The 18123-nt window shown below is 42.9% G+C and overlaps 1 long non-coding RNA gene across 1 annotated transcript in view; it reads right to left on the reverse strand.

Annotated features, from left to right (window-relative positions):
* Positions 1–5369, reverse strand: part of LOC147033753 (uncharacterized) — a 42650-nt gene extending 37281 nt beyond the window's left edge. The window contains exon 1 of the long non-coding RNA XR_015055181.1: positions 4820–5369. This is a non-coding gene — a long non-coding RNA (uncharacterized LOC147033753). The remainder of the gene's footprint in view (positions 1–4819) is intronic.
* Between the last annotated feature and the right edge of the window lie 12754 nt (positions 5370–18123).

The raw sequence follows: 18123 nt of genomic DNA on the forward strand, positions 1-18123 counted from the left end.
TTTCTTCAGCATCCCCAAGTTTTGTTGAAAGTTCGAAGTTATAGTATATCGAAGGTTGTTTTATACATTGTATGATCATTATAATAAGAAGTATCGTAGTTTTAACACCATATGGTAATCTTGTCACCGGTCGTCCGATCACCATAGTTCCGAGGTATTTGTAAATGATACAGTGTTAGAGTTTGATTGAGTGGTTTGATTTTTCTATCAGGGATCCATGAAATCTTTGATTCCTGTTCGGATCCAATTTTCACCTTGATGGCATTTACCATGCCTTGTATGTCAGTGAGTGTATCATAATGGAGTTTACCATGACTTGTATGTCAGTGAGTGTATCATAATGGAGTTTACCATGACTTGTATGTCAGTGAGTGTATCATAATGGAGTTTACCATGACTTGTATGTCAGTGAGTGTATCATAATGGAGTTTACCATGACTTGTATGTCAGTGAGTGTATCATAATGGAGTTTACCATGCCTTGTATGTCAGTGAGTGTATCATAATGGAGTTTACCATGCCTTGTATGTCGGTGAGTGTATCATAATGGAGTTTACCATGCCTTGTATGTCGGTGAGTGTATCATAATGGAGTTTACCATGCCTTGTATGTTGGTGAGTGTATCATAATGGAGTTTACCATGCCTTGTATGTCAGTGAGTGTATCATAATGGAGTTTACCATGCCTTGTATGTCAGTGAGTGTATCATAATGGAGTTTACCATGCCTTGTATGTCAGTGAGTGTATCATAATGGAGTTTACCATGCCTTGTATGTCAGTGAGTGTATCATAATGGAGTTTACCATGCCTTGTATGTCGGTGAGTGTATCATAATGGAGTTTACCATGCCTTGTATGTCGGTGAGTGTATCATAATGGAGTTTACCATGCCTTGTATGTTGGTGAGTGTATCATAATGGAGTTTACCATGCCTTGTATGTCAGTGAGTGTATCATAATGGAGTTTACCATGCCTTGTATGTCAGTGAGTGTATCATAATGGAGTTTACCATGCCTTGTATGTCAGTGAGTGTATCATAATGGAGTTTACCATGCCTTGTATGTCAGTGAGTGTATCATAATGGAGTTTACCATGCCTTGTATGTCAGTGAGTGTATCATAATGGAGTTTATCATGCCTTGTATGTCAGTGAGTGTATCATAATGGAGTTTATCATGACTTGTATGTCAGTGAGTGTATCATAATGGAGTTTATCATGTCTTGTATGTCAGTGAGTGTATCATAATGGAGTTTACCATGCCTTGTATGTCAGTGAGTGTATCATAATGGCGTTTACCATGCCTTGTATGTCAGTGAGTGTATCATAATGGAGTTTACCATGCCTTGTATGTCAGTGAGTGTATCATAATGGAGTTTACCATGCCTTGTATGTCAGTGAGTGTATCATAATGGAGTTTACCATGCCTTGTATGTCAGTGAGTGTATCATAATGGAGTTTATCATGTCTTGTATGTCAGTGAGTGTATCATAATGGAGTTTACCATGCCTTGTATGTCAGTGAGTGTATCATAATGGAGTTTATCATGTCTTGTATGTCAGTGAGTGTATCATAATGGAGTTTACCATGCCTTGTATGTCAGTGAGTGTATCATAATGGAGTTTACCATGCCTTGTATGTCAGTGAGTGTATCATAATGGAGTTTACCATGCCTTGTATGTCAGTGAGTGTATCATAATGGAGTTTATCATGTCTTGTATGTCAGTGAGTGTGTCATAATGGAGTTTACCATGCCTTGTATGTCAGTGAGTGTATCATAATGGAGTTTACCATGTCTTGTATGTCGGTGAGTGTATCATAGTGGAGTTTACCATGCCTTATATGTCAGTGAGTGTCATAATGGTGTTTACCATGCCTTGTATGTTGGTGAAGTGCATCATAGTGGAGTTTACCATGCCTTATATGTCGGTGAGTGTGTCATAATAGAGTTTACCATGCCTTGTATGTCAGTGAGTGTGTCATAATGGAGTTTACCATGCCTTGTATGTCGGTGAGTATCATCGTGGAGTTTACCATGCCTTATATGTCGGTGAGTGTGTCATAAAGGAGTTTACCATGCCTTGTATGTTGGTGAGTGTATCATACTGGAGTTTACCATGCCTTATATGTCGGTGAGTGTGTCATAATGGAGTTTACCATGCCTTGTATGTCGGTGAGTGTGTCATAATGGAGTTTACCATGCCTTGTATGTCGGTGAGTGTATCATAATGGAGTTTACCATGTCTTGTATGTCGGTGAGTGTATCATAGTGGAGTTTACCATGCCTTGTATGTCGGTGAGTGTATCATAATGGAGTTTACCATGCCTTGTATGTCGGTGAGTGTATCATAATGGAGTTTACCATGCCTTGTATGTCGGTGAGTGTATCATAATGGAGTTTACCATGCCTTGTATGTCGGTGAGTATCATAATGGAGTTTACCATGCCTTGTATGTCGGTGAGTGTATCATAATGGAGTTTACCATGCCTTGTATGTCGCTGAGTGTATCATAATGGAGTTTACCATGCCTTATATATCGGTGAGTGTATCATAATGGAGTTTACCATGCCTTGTATGTCGGTGAGTGTATCATAATGGAGTTTACCATGCCTTGTATGTCGGTGAGTGTATCATAATGGAGTTTACCATGCCTTGTATGTCGGTGAGTGTATCATAATGGAGTTTACCATGCCTTGTATGTCGGTGAATGTATCATAATGGAGTTTACCATGCCTTGCATGTGCTGCAGGTGAGTGTATCATTAACATGTCACGTTCATCTACAAATCTGATGTCGCTGCAGAAAAATTCATTTTACACTCACACCTTCCTCGTCTTAGCCTTTTATCTGCTGCTTTGATCACGTTGGCATGACAAGTCCCCCCCCCCTCCTATTAATTATGGAAATGTGATGATGAGCCATGTTTAGATGCATTTTTAACCAATGCACCTCATGTCCTCGTCAATTCAGGGTATATACTCGTGCTTTGCACTCACTAATCACTATGACTACTTCAACGGTTACAATTATTCCCACCTTTTTGTGGAGTTGGCTGGCGAATGTTTTTGGCTCAAGTCTTTCACGAACTGGATGACCAAGCATGACGTTTGACTGAAGCTGATTTTGGCAGGGGTTGTTCAGGGTTCCGGCACTAACTCGCCTACTCTATACAAAAGACTCCATGGGACATTTAATGTCCACCGACATCCAGTGCTGAGAAAGGGGTCCTCCGGCTTAACGTCCATCCAACGGACGGTGCACATATTTACGTATCATCCTGGATGTGGAACACCAGGGTGACAGCTAATAAAGCTGGGTCGCGTTTTGAACCAAGTCCATATAGCTCAAAGGTGTGTGTGTGTGTGTGTGTGTGTGTGTGTGTGTGTGTGTGTGTGTGTGTGTGTGTGTGTGTGTGTGTGTGTGTGTGTGTGTGTGTGTGTGTGTGTGTGTGTGTGTGTGTGTGTGTGTGTGTGTGTGTGTGTGTGTACACCTCAACTCAGCTATCCTGCCAGCCCATCGAGTATATATTGTCAGTGCTGCATATTTTGGAACTGCCCTCATAGGTAACAGCTCCAAATGTTGCATGTTACCTGTTTTGACCTTTGCTTTGCTTATGTGACTTATATGACATGGAGAGCACAAATCCACAAAGAAGAACTGAAACGCAGCCAGGCATACTGTATGTGGAATTTCCTTTTTGAGAAATAAAAGTTCATTGTCGTCCGATTTGATGTATTGTAGCCTTCATGTTGTAAAATTCACGACACCTGTGCTCACTCAAGTGCATGTAGATGATCTGAAGGTTGCGTCGTCATGACTGGGACCAATAGAGTGACCCCGAGGAATAAACTGCGTAAGTTATCACAACCACCCCATTGTTGCCGGTCACCAGATTAACACAAAGCTCAGCCAATGGAGTCAAATCGAACCTGCACCGTTGTACTGCCTGATGACATTTTCAAGCATCAACAGGCCAGTAATACACGACTTTCACAGTGACGTAATCCACCCCAGAATACTGAGCCCGCATGTGCAGAAAACCCTCGCAGTAGCAGTCATTGGGGCAGGATAAGTATATCGTGTGTGCCAGATAAGGATGGTGACCTAAAATGGATCACAAAGCTTCCAAAATAAGCCGAAAATAATTGGAAAAGTACCTTTGAGAAAGGGCTGTGCCTCTGCACAACGAAAGATTTGGAGAACTTCCTGATCAAGTCACCCAAAAGTTTATCTTACAGCCTGTACTGCAAAAATCCCAACGATGTGGACTCATGCAAGGCCTGTGGACGGGTGTGTTCTACCCAACCTCCTCGATCATCCCTGTCATTGAGTGCACTTTCAACATTGTGGAACTACCTTGCGTTGACATGGCAGGCTTGGTGATTTATTTAATGGACATCTACTATTGGAAAGACTAGCATTCAGGTCGACTTCCCAAAGGGAGACACCATATCTCATTTTAGTTGCTTCTTCACATTAATGGGAAGGTCATATCTGGGGCTTGTCAATGCACAGGGTAAGTTGAAAATGATGATATTGTTATGGGAATGATTCTGAGGGGTTAATGAAACTGCCAAGTGGAGTTCAGTTATCTCATGAATGTTTGTTTAAAATAAGCATAATGTAATTAATTGTGAGGTTAGGGCCGCGTCGCTATGTGCCGTGAGATGTTTGTTTTCCCTGCACTACTGTTGTTCTATCCCGCACATCAAACCTCTGGCTGTAAGTTTTTATGTTATTACCTCTGTCACCGAAGGTGCATGGAGGTTGTTTTCACCCCTATTTGTTACTTGCGAAAATCGAAGATTTAAAAAAAATCTCACCTGGAACATATTTCTGAGGAGCTTATGGGATGGCGCGTCATCCGTCTGTCCATCCATCTGTCTGTCTGCAAATAATTGCACCTTCGTCTCTGAAACAACACATACATCTTCGATGAAACTTCACCACAATCTTCATCACCTGTCATCACCAGAGCTAATTGATAAACTCAAATGTTTTTATGAAGGAAAGGTTTTTCATGATTTTTATATTCTTCTAAGGTCACGTTCCAAACACGTCTTGGTTAATATTCTCCGGAGTTTAGCAGGTTCATACGACATTTCTTCATCTCTGATGGAAGCTTTTTGTAGCAGGTTTCTGGTGAAGAAGACCACTCACAAAGTTGATCGGATCCACGAGGTGTTAGTTTGTGATTTTTTTTCCAGCAAGCAGGTAGATGGGCTTCGGCTTCATTTTATTTTTAGGGATACTCGTGTAGAGAGTTTATCACCAGATAAAATTAGGGAGCGAACCCCATTGAAGGTTTATTTCACTTTCATCAAGACCATAGGACAATCCTAATTCAATTATGGTAAATTTCTTAAAACTCTTATGATAGATATAGCAAAGAACATTCTGGAAACAGACTGTGCATGTTCGTCTTCCCCTTTTATAAATGGTCCTTGTGGAAACGTAGTTTCTGGGGATTTGAATATAATTAGGAATCGTGAAATTAGGGATCTGATGAAAATGGGAGCGAAACATAGGAAACCAGGAACTCAACCTTGGAGCTGCATTGGGTCTTCAGTTGTGGATTTTGTCTCGAATTTTGTGAACAAAGTGTGCACCAAGTTTCAGTTATCTGTAAACAGTTTTAATGCGTGGTTTTACAGTTGTGGAAGTCCTGGATAACAGGATGAAGTTTTTTAGTAGTCGGGGCTTGCTTTCACTGGGTCGGTCTAAACCAATGTTGAACAAGCCAAGTGTTCGTAAAGACATTCGGGATCTCCATGATAGCAACGTAATAGTTCCAGCGGATAAAGCTGCTAATGATTTTGTTGTGGTTTGTAAAAAGTTTTATGTGGAGTTTTTATTAAGAGAGTGAGGCATTGATACGGTTACTTTCACTTGTACAGGAAATAGCACCCATGCTCCTTGTTAGAAGTCACTCCAAGATATTATCTCTGAACGTCAGGAAGTTTTAGTTCGTTATTTCAGTATTACGTGTAAAGAGGTAAATCTTTATATTTCTCAGCTTTTCTGGATCCTAAAACTTCATAAGAACCCGTACAAGCATAGATTTATAGCGGGTGCCAGGCAGTGTTCCACCAAACAGTCATCGATCATAGTTAACTCATGTTTACAAGTTGATCGGGAACAGTTCAGGAAATATTGTTCAACAATCAAGAAGAATTGTGGTATTAACACTTTCTGGAACATTAATTCTTATTTCGAGTTCTTAGATAGGATTAGATGCCTCAATATCATGTCAGTTGAAGTTTTTGATTTTTTTAACTTTACTTACAAATTTGGATTTAGTCCAAGTGAGGGATTCATTCTCCAAAGTGATTGATGAGGTTTTAAACTCTTTTAATAAGTTTTTATATGTCAGGTTTGATAGAACATTCTTTACTAAAAATTTATTCTTAAGTTTTCATTGTTTTGATGAGCAGAAGTTTGAGGATGATGTTAATTTTTTTTTATACTTTTATGTCTTTTTGTGGGATAATGTTTCAACAGGTTAAGGGTATTCCCATGGGTGGGCATTGCAGCCCTCCGACTAGCGGATATTTTTCTTATTTTCTGTGAATTTTCATTCATGTAGAAACTGATGAAGGAGAACAAAACATAGGATGAGCGAAAATATTATCTCATACATGTTGTTATGTCGATGATATATGTGTGGTTAATTGTAATATTTTTGATAGACAGTTTCACAAAATTTATCCAGATAGCCTGATTGTAAACAGGAGTGGTAATGATTGTCCAGTTGCTACATATCTGGATGTGTTAGTTAGAGTTGGACAAAATGGTTTTTGTACAAGTAGAAATCATAAATTTGATTATTTCAGTTTCTCTGTAGTCTTGTACACCTTTCCAGTTAGCAATGTACCAATTAAAATGGGCTTCAATGACTTTTCATCTCAACTACTTAGATTTGTAAGAATTTGCTCAGTTAAGGATGATTTTGTGGAACGTGCTGAGGTTTTTTCCATCTTGTTAAACAAAGGATATTTGGCTAATTGTTTGATCAGGTCTTGTGATGATATCTTTCGACTCCATCGTCACCTTTCATTGAAGTTTGGTTGGTTTTCGTGTGAACAAGTTCCTATTGGGTGATGGAGCACGATTGCATTTGATATAATATTGAATTAATTATTTTCGTGAGGTAAATTCTAACAGCATTTGCATATTAGGTCACTGAATTCAATCACCTATTAATTTTGAGGTAAACATAGGCCAAAATGTCAAAATCGGCCAAAAGACCAATTTGGGTGAAATTTTCTAAAATCCTCAATTTTCATCCGATTGACTTGAAATTTGAAGAGCATTTTCATGCCAGGTCGCTGAATTAAACTACCAATTACTTTTAAGGTCAAAAGGTCAACACAGGCCTAATTTCCAAAATTGATAGATGGGACAAAAACTAAATATATCAATATATCATAAAAAAGTTGTGGACGTGTTATGACAAAACAAGGTGGATGAGTTGAATATGTGACAAGAACAAACGGATTGGATTTTGGTTCAGATCCAGCCCATCAGTAGGATACAAAACATGAACTGTTCCACCTGGTGGAGGTAAGCACTCCACCGAGTGGCGTTCTACTTTGTGCTGTTTTGCAAAGTTGTCACACACTCAATGAGTGATTTTTCACTCTATCTGTTTATTTGTCTGTAAGTTAATTGCCTACAGGTCACAATTATAAACCGATTTTCATGAAACTTCACCACATGGTAGGGTTCGTCATAAGTAAGAAGCCTATTGTTTTTGAGGTTAAAAGGTCAACATAGGCCAAAGGTCAACGATTTTGTCAGATTTCTAAAATCCTCAATTTTCATCCGATTGACTAGAAATTTGAACAGGATTTGCATATCAGATCATTGATTTCAACCACCAATTATTTTTGAGGTCAACATGTGTCAAAAGGTCAACATTGGCAAAAGGTCAAAGTCAGTTAAAAGCGATATTTGTGGTAAACTTAATATTCATAATTACATCTAAAGGAACGATTAAAATTGAGGGTTACATGTTATAAGTTTTGTTTAGCACACATCGGTAAATTGGTATATAAACTGCTTGAACTAATGAGATAATTTTGACTACAGATCACAGTATTTTACTGTAAACTGCCTGGTGAGATTCGTGAAGGTGCTGGAATGTTCTCAGATGAAACTTCCAGAATAGACTAGAATCGCATTTGTTGGAAGACAGGATTGTTGTTCCACAAGAGCGAGGTGGAGAGAAGGGTGATATGTGGCGAGCTGTGTGTTTCCATCGTCCCGTGCTTGATTTAACTCTGAGTGAATGAGGTGTTAATGTCAAGAGCAGTTAACGCGTGGAACCGATCGTACACAAGTTGTTTAAAACTCATTAAGATTGTGTATCAGGAAATAATTCCTTTGAGTTCTTGAAATCATCCGAGACCGGCCATCGTACGAGAGGACACCGCGACGGGAATTGAAGAATCGACATTTCCGAAGGACAAGGTGAAGACGCGTGAGTTGTGCCAGCAGGACTGGGACACTGGGCGGTGGAAACAACTCAATGTGGGAATCGTCGTTGGACATCGCACACAACGGTGAACTTCCTCGTTTGACTTTGTATTGTCGATTTGTTTGAAATACAAGTTTCAAAAACGTCACGCTGTTGATGTGGTCATTGTAACGCCACTTAGAAGTCACAGACATCAACTGACAAAGATCCTATTTGAGAGGGAACTGACCTGTACGTTCGTCCGGACTCGTGAAGCTCAAAGCTTGGATTGTAGTCGTTGGAGGACGCGCTGAATCTGGCACCATGAACTATATAAGTATACCAAAGGGAAGGGAGCCCCGAAGGTGTGCACGAATCTCCATCCTCTGACAGTCAACAACTAAGGTGGTATTTCTAAAATCCTCAATTTTCATCCAATTGACTTGAAATTTGAAGAGGATTTACATTTCAGGTCACTGAATTCAACAAACAAGTATTTTTGAGGTCAATGTAGGCCAAAATGTCAACGTAGGCCAAAAAGTCATCGGACAAAGTTCTAAAATTGTCAATTTTCATCTGATTCACTTGAAATTTGAAGAGTATTTGTACATTTGTTCATTTAATTCAACCACCATTTATTTTTCAGATCAAATTTGTTTTATGGATTTCGAAAGTATTGTGCAATATACATCTTTCTTGTTACTGACAAAAATCAAAGAATTTTCAAGTACATTGGTTGGGCTGTGCATTATTAGCTCACCTGGACTTTAGTTAGGTGAGCTTCTGCGAACGAGCAGCGTCTGTAGGTGAGTAAGTGAGTGAGTTAGTCCGAAAACACTTCAGTCATTATCGCTTGAAACAAACACACGATTTTGGTGAAACTTGGCCAGAAGCTTCATATCTGAGGCCGGGCAAAGGTTTATCAAAATCTGCCCTCATTAAGGGGGCACACGGGGGTTTTGTGACCTCCCCCAAAATAGGTATTTGCTCTCTTCTCCGAGACTACACACTCAATTTCGATGAAACTTTACCACTACCTTCATCACTCAGGATGTACCAAAGTGTATCGACTGTTTCAAAATCTGTGCTCATTAAGGGGGCCTACAAGGCGGAGTTTGACCCCCCCCACCCCAAAAAAAAGAAAATAGGTATTTCCTCTCTTCTCTGAAACTACATACACAATTTCGATGAAACTTCACCAAAACCGTTATCATCCATGATGTACCAAAGTGTATCGACTGCATAAAAATCTGCACTCATTCAATGGATCTACTTGTTCTTGTCACCAAGCCAATTCATCCACCTAGTTTTGTTACAACTCGTCCACAACTTTTTGAGATATCATAATATTGTTGTTTGTGGTGGAGGGGGTGGGGGTTAGGTATCACCAGCAAGCCTGGTATTGGCTTAACGGTTCTGGTGGCTGGCTTGGGATTTTAGGGTCCTGAATTCGAGCCCCATTTTCCGCTAAATTAACACCAGGTGGGGTTGATTCAGCCTGTCATCCTTCCGAGGTCAGCGAAATGAGTACCAATGTACTGGTATTGGGGCACAGCATCAGCGGCACAACTGCGCCCCAACAAAATGATAGCTACCTGGCAGCAAAGCTGCCATATGCAAGAAGATATCACCATAGAGCAGATAGGAATTTAGAGAGTAGCATGGCCCATGTACGAGTGGTTAACCATTTCGATGTACAAGTAGGAAAATGTCAGCTAAAGAATTTTCCTGTTTGAATGTGCATCACACAGGGGGTGGTGCATGGTAATAAAGTGCCAAAAGAAAGTCTACACCTCCTTTCAAATTTTTCACCTTTTGTTGCCTTATAGCCTGGAATTAAATTGCATTAAATGAGACTTTCTCCACCTTCATTTACACATCGTAACCCACAACTTCCAAGTGAAAAACGAATGCTACAAATTTCAGAAAATTAATTAAAAATACAAAATGAGAATATCTTGGTTGGATAAGTGTCAACCCACCTTCTCATAGCAATTGTAAATTAGATCAGGTGTAACCAATCACCTTCAAAATCACACACCAAGTTAATTGGTCTTTAACAGTGTTAAATTGTAGTGATTGATTATTTTAGAATAAAATCAGTTGTGCCTGTTGGTTTCCTCTGCTGGGTAGTGCATTTCACAGTAAAGACTCAACCATGAGCACCAAGGAGCTTTCAAAAGATCTCTGGGACAGAGTTGTGGAAAGGCACAGATCAGGGGATGGGTATAAACACATTTCAAAGGACATGAATATCCCTTGAAGCACAGTCAAGACAATCATTAAGAAGTGGAAGGCGTATGGTACCACCAAGATGCTGCCTCGATCAGGCCGTCCCTCCAAACTGGATGACCAAGCAAGGAGGAGATTGAACAGAGAAGCCACCAAGAGGCCAATGGCAACTTTGAAAGAGCTACAGGCCTTTTTGGCAAAGACTGCTCACTGTGTGCATGTGACAATATCCCAAGCATTCTACAAGTTTGGCCTGTATGGAAGGGTGGCAAGAAGGAAGCCATTTCCTCAAAAAATCCCACCTGTTTGAGGTATGCAAAAACCTACCGCAGAGATTTTGAAGCCAAGTGGTGAAACGGTTTGTGGTCTGATGAAACCAAGATGGAACTTTTTGGCCTAAATGCAAAACTTTCCGTTTGGCACAAACCCAACACAGCACATCAGCCAAAGAACACAATCCCTACTGTGAAGCATGGTGGTGGCAGCATCATGTTATGGAGATGTTTATCATCAGCAGAGAATGGGGCACTTGTCATGATAGAAGGGAAAATGGATGGAGCAAAATACAGAAAAATCCGAGAGGAAAACCTGCTGTCTTCTGCAAGAAAGCTGAAATTGGGACGAAAGTTCCTTTCAGCATGAGTCAGAAAGCGGGTGTGATGTCCAACCAGGAGTTGTTTCAGTTATTAATGGAACAAATGAATGAAAATGGAAGGGAAATGATGAATGAAATGAGAGAATTTAGTGGAAAAATGGATGAGACTAAAACAGAAAATAAAGAGCGAATGAATAGAATGGATGAACAAATAAAAAAATGAATAAAATGGGTGAAGAAATGAATAAACATAATGAAATTTTAGCGGCACAGTCAGGGGCACAGATTAAAGCTGGAATGGCAGGTTGGATTGACTTTGGGGAGGGGACAAAGGAAAATTCCACGGAGACATGTTTGTTAAATAATAATGGCCTGGAAGAACATCACGCTGACTGGATAGGCAGGTCGGAGTCAAGTCGGCCGAGGGAGTTCGGGCGGACGCCATCACAGGACGGTTTTGAGTGTCGAGGGTGCATCGGCTTTTTCCGGTATTCTGTTTAGTTTGTATCACGGTGGATTCTCAGCTCATTTGGCCAATTTAATCTTCCTGGGTGCTGGGAGGTGATTAAGGATGATCAACGTGGCTGGCGAAGATGAGGTTTCATCTTGGTTGGGGGCAGACCACGACGGGAAAGTACCGACGGGTCGGAACCTCCCAAAGTGGTTAAGGCCTTCTCTATCTCTGATGAGTACTCTGCCAAACTATTGGTCATAGTTTCGGCCTCTGATGGCTTTAAACCCGGAACCCCTGACAACCCAATTAAAATGGCGACACTGATCAAAAAAGAATTTGGAGACGTGTCCAGAGCCAAAAAGCTCAGATCCGGCGACCTTTTCATTGAAAGTAAATCGGTCGACCAATGGGAGATGGTGATGAGTGCCTCGCTTTTTGGCGGGGTCCGGGTCTCGTGTCAGATTCTGAGGTATCTAAGGGAGAGTTGAGGAGTCATTTACGGGATTGATCCCTCCATGGAAATGGACGACATCAAGAGCCATTAATCAGAGGTAGGAGTGCTCGACGTCCGCCATCTCACTACGGTCAGGGACGGGGTCAAAGTCAATACCATCTCAGTGGTTTTGTCCTTCGGCAACCCAGTCCTTCCCCCAAAGGTTTTCCTGGAGTAACAAGCCTTCACTGTACGAGAGTACGTTCCAGCCACTAAAGATGCTACAAATGCCAAAAGTTCGGTCATACAGCTACACCTTGTAGAGGCAAACAATGCTGCAGCAAATGTAATGGAGAGCACGACTACGGAAGCTGCATTCGTGAAGAAATGTCTTGTGCTAATTGTGGTGGGGACCACAGTGTAGCCTTCAGAGGGTGCCCTGAATCCCAAAGAGCTGCCAAGATCCAACTGGTGAAGACACAGGGGAAATTGTCTTATGCTGAGGCTGTCCAGATGGTCCCCAAAATTGAGACCCCAGTAAACGTCGTTAGGAGCAAGACCAAAACTGAAGACCCAGTTAACGTTCTCACTAAATCGGTGGGAGTTCAGCCTGAGATGAAAGATACAGAATGTCGAACTGAGAGAGCAATCACTGACGTGGATGTGAATATTACAAAGTTTGTGTTCAAATTGGTTTTATCACCGAAGTAGTAAAAACTGTACAGCTCAAGCAGGGAACAGATCGGAGAAAATGATTATTATTAACCTCCGCCATCGAAGATGGACGGAGGTTACTGTTGTCACCCCTGTCTGTTTGTTTGTTTGTGAACAGTATTACGGAAAAACTCCTGGACGGATTTCAACGAAACTTGGTGGGGGATTGGGTATGGTCCAAGGATCATGCCATTAGATCTTGGACTTGGTCCAAAGTCCAATATGGCCGCTATGGCGGCCATTTTGAAAAAATATTTGAATTTTTGTTTTTGCATTTCTACATGTTTTAAGTGATTTCCAACCAAAAAAAAATTGTTAGAGGAAAAAAAACAACAAAAGTTTGCAACTTTAAAAAAAAAAATTCGATTTTATTTGAAAAATTAGAATTTTTTTTTTTGCATTTCTAATGTTTTAAGTGATTTCCAACCCCCCCCCCCCAAAAAAAAAATTGTTAGAGAAAAAAAAACAAATTTTGCACCTTTTTCTTCAAAAAAATTTCGATTTTTTTTGCCATTTCTACATGCGCGTCAATCGAGTTTAGTTTATTCAATCGTGGTTCAGTAGAGTCTGATCCGTTTTGACCTACAATGAATAGGATATCAGGTTCACTTAAGTGACCCAGCAGTATTTTTTTTTTTTTTTTTTTTTTTTTGTATACCTTGGTCGAGGCTCGTATGAGAGCAAACACACAACTCACAGCAAGGAGGCATGAGACAAGAGGGGCGGGAGTGGAAGGGACAAAACAGTGGGGAACAGACACATTAGGTGAACTGTGGAAGGGAGAGGGATGGGGATGGGACGGGGAACATGGCGAAGAGAAGATGGACATTTCAGGTACTTTCAGGAAGGAAAGCAGGAGAAATGAAGGAAGTGGGCTTGGGTGGATTATCGGGGGTAGAAAAGATCGAGGATTTGGATGGGGGAAGATAAGAGGTGGTGGTGAACAGCTGTTTTGAAAGCCTGGAGGGAAGAATGGGAAAGAATAGAGTGAGGAAGTTTATTCCAAAGGCGGGAAAAAAGAGGAATGAAAGAGTGAAGATGAGCAGTGATTCTTGATTTTGGTAGTTTTACCAGAAGGGGGTTGTTGGCGGACCTTGAGCGCCCTGTGGAAATGTGGTGGGGACAAATCGCAGAGAGAGCATATTGGCGGCGGAGGTTTTGCACTCCACCGAGTGCTCCCCCTCTAGGTTCAACTGCAGCCGTCAGACATCTGGGCGAGGTGGGGTTTTCCTCCAAGATGATTAATAAAATATTCAGTCTCTCAGGCCAAAAACGCAGAGGGTCGAACTCCAAACAGTCCCAGCACTCCCCTGCTGATTAATGAAAATTATTCAATGATTTGTATAAAGTTTGATTTGTATAAAGTTTAGCTGCTCACGTTATTCAGCAACCATGTTTAAAAAAACCAAAACCTTCAAAGATCTTCTTCTCTAAAGTGGCTGAACAAATTGAGGTGAAACTTTACACATGTGACCGCCTGTCCATGAGGAACAAAAGGTTCACACATATGATATTATAGGTCACATGGTTGGCAGCCATATTGGATTTACCCTGAAACCTATAAAAATACACTACTCAAAAGAAGTCCTATTGAGGGTCTGCAATCTCTGATTGCTCTTTTTCTTGTTTGTATTTGGTTGTAACCGATGAGTTTGGGTGCGTGGCGTTTATCGAGCCTCGCGGCTCTGACAATGCCAGTGAACACAAAAAAGAAGATCGTGCTTGTGTGGATGTCATTCTGCCCCTGAAAGAGACAGTCTACGTGACAAGCACCAAGGAGGGTATAGAAGAGGGGTTAGGCTCCTTGGTGTACGAGGATACCTCCGTAGTTTGCGGGAAGCCACTCATGTCATGGGTGCGTGGTTAGACCGGGCAGGGGTTCCTCTGGCGCACCGGGGACCATCAGGGTGTGACGCGGCGCAGGCTCCGAGGTACGTGCAGGCGTCCGAACCTGAACCTGTCGTGGGGGGCGACGGGCAAGCTTGTTCGTGGTGGGAGCGAGGTCGGGTCTCTGGTGTGCGGGTTCGAGCTCGCGCTGGAGAGTGAGGCTGTGTCCGTCGTCGTGTGTGAACTGGTGTCAGCGGAGGTTGTGTCGGTTCCCAGGGTGTTCAGGGTGGACCCTGTCGTGGTCGACGGACGACGGTGCCCGTGGTCCAGTTGTCACTCCGTGGCACGTGGGGTGTGTTTGGGCAGCCAAAGGGCAGCGGGTAAGAAATAAATGTAACGGGAGATAACTTAGAAAGACAGGCCAATGTGGGCTGGTGTCAGTTGGAGTCCCGATTCGGATGTAAATGTTTTTGTGCTGTGAATGTAAAGGTCAGAGCTGTGAGTCATGAGCAGCTGGTGATTCATGACAATGGAGGAAGGTGAGAAGAACAGGATGGTCAATGCCCCCAGCGGCTGCAGGAGGGGGCAGACAAGACAGATAATGGGGTAATTATATGCAGCTGCATTTTGAAACATGGGGCCAATAATTTCAAATTGTTTTGGAGCAGCCTTTGTGGGAGTTGGTCCCCGGGCTGCAGCATTCAGATCTGAGGAGGTTAAGGGGGCTGTCCTAGTGTGAAATTGTCCCCCTTGGAGATTGGGTTTTGCCAGGCAGCTGGGGAGTTGTACTTTGGTGTAAAGCCTGACTGCTCTGGACGCTGGTGCTCAAGCAGATGGTGGCGAACCCTATCGAGAATTATCCGAGCAAAGACCTTGCCCGGCACTGAGAGCAGCGTCACCCCTCGGTAGTTGTTGCAGTCTTGGCGATCACCCTTCCCTTTCCAGAGAGGGACAACAAGGCCCCTCTTCCAGTCAGTTGGGATGATGCCTGTGTTCCAGGCAGAGCACAAAACTGCATGCAATGACACGAGTGCAGCATTTCCACCAGCCTTGAGAAGTTCGGCATGGATGCCACAAATCCCTGGAGCTTTGCCCCGTTTCAACTGGTTCACCGCAGCCCGTGTTTCCACAAGCGAAGGTCGACCACAGTTGATTCGTGGGTCAGCAACAGGGATTGTAACACCCTTGACGTCCAACTCGACAGCTGGGGGATCAGCCTGGTACAACCGCTCAAAGTAACCGGCCCAGCGGGCCTTCACTTCAGACACCTCTGTCAAGAGCCTACCACTCTCTGCTCGAACTGCAGTGCTCCGAGAGATGGGCTTGGATGAACGTAATGCGCGAATTCCCCTGTAAGCGGGACGAGAATCACCTGTCCACAGGTGATGCTCTACCCCCTCACAGATTCCTCGCACATAGGCCTCCTTGTCCACCCTCAGTGCAAGTACAGTTTTACGCCTCAGCTCTCTGAACAGCTCAGCTCTGCCATTCAGCCTGGCCCTGCGACTCTGGTCAATGGTATCCAGTGTCCCTTGAGAGACAAAATTCTTCTTTGCCCTGCGGTGAGTTCCAAGACATCCACCGGCAACATCAAGGACGGTGGTCTTGAAGCCGCTCCACAACTCTTCAGGACCCCCCAAAGCATCCAGACCCCCCAAGTGTCAACTCAGCCTGTTCGCAAACTCCTCAGCTACTCTCTCATCCCTGAGCTTGGCAACATCCAGCCTAGGCTGGGATGGTACCATTCTCCAGGATTTAAGGTGCAGCTTTAGAGTTGCTACAACAAGCCTGTGGTCAGTATTGAGGAACTGAGCACTCCGGTAGACCCTGCCGTTCTGGATCATCCTCCAACGACCGTCAATGAGGACATGGTCAATCTCCTTTGCCACACCGCCAGCGTTGGAATACCAAGTCCAGCGATGAGCTTGTGGGCGCTGAAACCATGAACCAGCCACCCTAAGTCCATGACTTCTTGCAAAGTCAAGGAACTTAGTGCTATTCTGGTTCATAGTTCCTGACCCATGGGGACCAACACACACCTCATAACCATCCCTATCAGTTCCAGTCGATGCATTGAAATCCCCCAAGACTAGAAGTGTATCTCGTCTGGGGCACTGATCAACCACAGACTCGAGTGTGGCGTAGAATGCATCCTTCACGGTGAGATCACTCGCCTCAGTCGGAGCATAAACAGAGACCAGGGAAATGACACCTAAGGAGTGACGAATCCTTAATCTCATAATACGCTCGTTGACCGGTGTTACCTCAATTATCATTGGGGTCAGCTTGTTGGACACAGCTACAGCAACTCCTTGGGTATGGTAACCATCAAAGCGACCAGACCAATAGTAGGTGTAACCACCCACCATTATCTCGCCGCAATCCGGTCTCCGAACCTCAGAGAGAGCTGCAATCCCGATGTCCAAACGCTTGAGCTCAGATGATAACAGAGACAGGTGATCATCCTCTCTTAGGGATAGGACATTCCAGGCACCCACCCGAAGGGACCGCCTCTGGTTAACCCAAGGAGACCGCTGTCTGGTGGACGACACCTCAGCACCACTCCGACACACTCTCCCGCAATCTGACCCAGGGATGTTACCCCGTGGTTTCCCTCCTATCAAAGATTGGGGGTCCCGAAGGCTTTGCCCCAATCCCGTCATCCGGTGAGCTGCCCTGCGAAGGGAAGCTGCACAGGAGGTACTCCCAAGGAGTGGGTTTTCAGATTTTTTTTGCGTTTTTGCGTTTTGCGGAATGAAGGGTTTTACGGTGGCCGGAGTGCAAATCCTGCCACCAACCTCCTAATAAGAAGTAACCCAACTGCAGGAGGACGTCTGCAGACACAGTTGGGCACTAGATATGGATGGCCGTTGGCTCACAAGGAGCTCTTCCGCCCTTTGACAGGTTTTGTTTTTAATCCTGCTGGGTGTCCATATCCAAACACCCCCCTCACCAGAAAACCTGGTGGGGGAGACGGTTTAGTCGCCGACAACCCGACCATGGAACAGGTTAGTACAGGTTTACATGGTACCTGTAGCAGGTCACAGATCGAACCTGACCTGACCCATCCTTCACGGTGAGATCATCACGGAAATAAAATCTTATTGGTAAAATATCTTGCTGATTTATATATTTTACTTTTGTGTTGAAAATAAAATTTTATTGGCAAGATCTCTTTCTGATCAGTGATCACTCAGAAGATTTTATTTCAAGCACGAAAGTATAAATCAGTAAGAGATGATTTTTCTCGGACCCATTTGCACATTATATTTTTGCGTTTACAATAAAATTCTCTTGGTCAAATCGCTTACTGATTTATACATAAATTTTAAGCATAAAAGTGTGTTTGTATGTCAAAATGAATTCAAACAGGCGACCAATAAGTATTTGTTGGGTTTGTGGTTTATTAAAACA

This window comes from Eptatretus burgeri, chromosome 1, assembly GCF_056783735.1.
Source record: "Eptatretus burgeri isolate ZD-2024b chromosome 1, Ebu_testis_v1, whole genome shotgun sequence".
NCBI classification, from domain to species: Eukaryota; Metazoa; Chordata; class Myxini; order Myxiniformes; family Myxinidae; genus Eptatretus; species Eptatretus burgeri.